Source organism: Gekko japonicus, unplaced genomic scaffold (genome assembly GCF_001447785.1).
Source record: "Gekko japonicus isolate JY-2015 unplaced genomic scaffold, Gekko_japonicus_V1.1 scaffold1746, whole genome shotgun sequence".
NCBI lineage: Eukaryota > Metazoa > Chordata > Lepidosauria > Squamata > Gekkonidae > Gekko > Gekko japonicus.
The window spans coordinates 366,215-369,495 of record NW_015159767.1 but is presented as its reverse complement, the minus strand read 5'-3'; positions in this window follow the sequence as shown (position 1 = coordinate 369,495).

Here is a 3,281-nt window from a genome sequence, read left to right as displayed (position 1 = left end):
CCCCCCCCGGTAACTCCGAGGTGGGCAGGCCAGGGGGGCCCCTGGAAGGGCTGGCTTGCCCGGGCTCCCCGCAATTGCAGAGCACCCAGGCAAACCAAGGGGAGGCATGGGTGTGGCCTAATATGCTAATGTGCTGTGCTGTCAGGGGTGTGGCCTAATAGGCTAATGAGTTTCTGCTGTTGGGTGTGGCCTATTATGCTAATGAGTTCCTGCTGGGCCTTTTCTACCAAAAAAGCCCTGCCGCCATTGTTGGGCATCTGCCTTGCTGAGAGCCGTTCAAGAATATAAAAGGGTCCCTGGATCTGAACAAAGAGCACCAGTAGTTTTAAAAGTGTGGTTTAGGGGTGGCAGAGGTAGGAATTCAACAGGGGACTGCTGAAGCCCATACACCTTGAAGAAGGGTGGATGGATTCTGACATTCCACAGTTCTGGCGACTGCACCAGAACCCGCTGCATTCTTCTCCTTTGGGGATTCGGGATAAAAGGCCCTCCAGTTCTTAGGTATATGGGAGACTAAGTTTGGGAAATTGCGGGAGTTTTGAGGGTGGAGACCAGGGGAGGGGATGGACCACAGTAGGGTATTTTTTTTTTTAATTACTTCATTTAGACCTCGCATTTCTCCCCAACGGGGACCCAAAGCGGCTGACACATTCTCTTCTCCATTTTATCCTCACAACAACGCTGTGAGGTAGGCTAGGCTGAGGTGAGTGTGATTGGCGCAAGGTCACCCAGCAAGCTTCCATGTCACGAGTGGGGGATTCGAACCTGACCAAAAGGAAATACACAGGGAGTGATAAAAATGTGGAATTGGCCGCCAGAGGATGCAGCGAGGGCCACAGGAACAGACAGCTTTAAAGGGGATTGGATAGATTCACAGAGGTTAAGTCTACCAGTGGCTACTAGCCATGGTGACTGAGGGGAGCTTCCACGTTCAGAGGCACTAAACCCCTGAATCCCAGAGCCAGGAGGCAACATCTGGGAAAAGTCGCAGCCTTTATGCTGTCATTAAGTCTACCAGTGGCTACTAGCCATGGTGACTGAGGGGAGCTTCCACGTTCAGAGGCACTAAAGCCCTGAATCCCAGAGCCAGAAGGCAACATCTGGGAAAGGTCGCAGCCTTTATGCTGTCATGTTGGCCCTCCAGAGGAACTGGTTGGCCACTGTGTGAGATGGGAAGCTGGACTAGATGGACCCTCACTGGTCTGACCCAGCAGTGGCTCTTCTTACATTATTAACATTAGGGGAAAGCCTCGGCCTCTGTATCCTCTTGTTGGTCCTCCTGAGGAACTGGTTGGCCACTGTGTGAGATGGGAAGCTGGACTAGATGGACCCTCACTGGTCTGACCCAGCAGTGGCTCTTCTTACATTCTTAACATTAGAGGAAGGCCTCGGCCTCTGTGTCCTCTTGTTGGTCCTCCTGAGGAACTGGTTGCCCACTGTGTGAGACGGGAAGCTGGACTAGATGGACCACTAGCCTGACCCAGCAGGGCTCTTCTTACATTATTAACATCACGGGAAGGCCGAGGCCTCTGTGCCCTCTTGTTGGTCCTCCGGAGGAACTGGCTGGCCCCTGTGTGAGAGGGGAAGCTGGACTAGATGGACCCTCGCTGGTCTGATCCAGCAGTGGCTTTCCTTATGTTCTTAATCCAACTCTCTTAACCACTACACACCCTGGCTCTCAATATGATGCCACAGAGTCCACCCTCCCAAGCAGCCATTTTTCTCCAGAGGAACTAAATTCTGCAGACCGGAGATCACCTGAAATTCCAGGAGATCTCCAGGCCCCACCAGGAGGCTGGCAACCCTCTGGGAGAAGCAGGCTGCCGTGCGACAGGGAGGCCTGCTGTGGCTGATCAGAAGTGCCTTCTCCTTTTCTCATGGGTGTCGTGGCTTGAAGCCTGCCTCTGAGAGCGGAGTCTTGGTTCTTTGGGCTGCCTGCTACGGGACGTTAAAGGCTGCGCGGTGACAAAGAGATCCCAAAAGGGGAGGAAAGGCAACGGGCCCAAGAGCGAGAGAGAGAAGGGAGAAAAACTGCTTAAGATGCAAGTCGTGTCCCCCCCCTTGTCACTGGAGGAGACAGGCTGACGGCTCAAGCTGTCAATGCATGCCAGGAGGGCCTCCCACGCTTGCTCTCGGAGAGATGCACCTGCAAGAAAGAATACCGTTCTCCCCCCCTCCGCACACACACACACACCACTCTCTGCAACCTTTCCTTCCCCGTTCACTCCACTGTCACCTTCAAAATCAGCCCTGCCCAGCCTCTGAACCCTGCAGCTAGGAAGGGGGAAAGTACCTCCGCAATTCCAGGTTTCTGAAGGCGGCTTTCCAGGGCCTTTTGCTAACCAGAGCAATGCAAGAGAGACCCCGCCAATATATGGGGACGATTTGCCTCAGTTTGGTGTCGTGGCTAAGTGCGCGGACTCTAATCTGGGAGAACCGGGTTTGATTCCCCACTCCTCCACTCGCACCTGCTGGATGACCTTGGGCAAGCCATAGTTCTGATAAGAGCTGTCCTTGAAAAAGAGCAGTTCTTGAAAGAGCTCTCTCAGCCCCACCGACCTCCCCGGATGTCTGTTGTGGGGAGGGGGAGGGAGTTTGCAAGCCGCTCTGAGACTCCCTTGGGCAGTGAAGGGTGGGGTATAAATCCAATCTCCTCTTCTTCCGTCTGCAAAATGGGAACGGTAGCAGGAGCCCCCCCCACACACACACACTTCATACTAAAAGTGCCATGGGGGACATGGATGCATATTTTTCTCTCTGATTGTATAGCTGCCTGTCCTGGAGGAGAAATCTAACGTCTATTTTCCAGTACGGCAATTCAAACTTCTCCCCACTACCTTCAGAACGTCTAACTTATCGCTGCTGGTTTCAGCCTCCAGCCACCCATTTTATGTCACCCCTGGCTTAAGAAATCATTTACTTTTTGCACTCTTAACACATTCACTGCAGCGTCACACTCATACAGACGCCTTTTTAATGTTAATTCATAACCGCTACGATAAGGCCAGAAGGGCGGTAATTATTCCAGACCAGTGGTTTTCAGCATTCTGTCTTCAATCAGACAATCCCCATATTACCTTCTCTATCTAGGAACCTTGGAGTACCCCCTGCAGAACTGCTGTGCATTGCAGAGAACCTGCAGAATGTTCTGGAATGTAGCTGATGCATGGTGTGGGGCACGGCCCGGGTCTATAGGATTTTGCTGCTGTCCTGTGCTAATGGGTGTCAGGAGATTCTCTGAGTGCATCTTGCATGAGAAGATTGGAAGGGGTGAGTAAGCA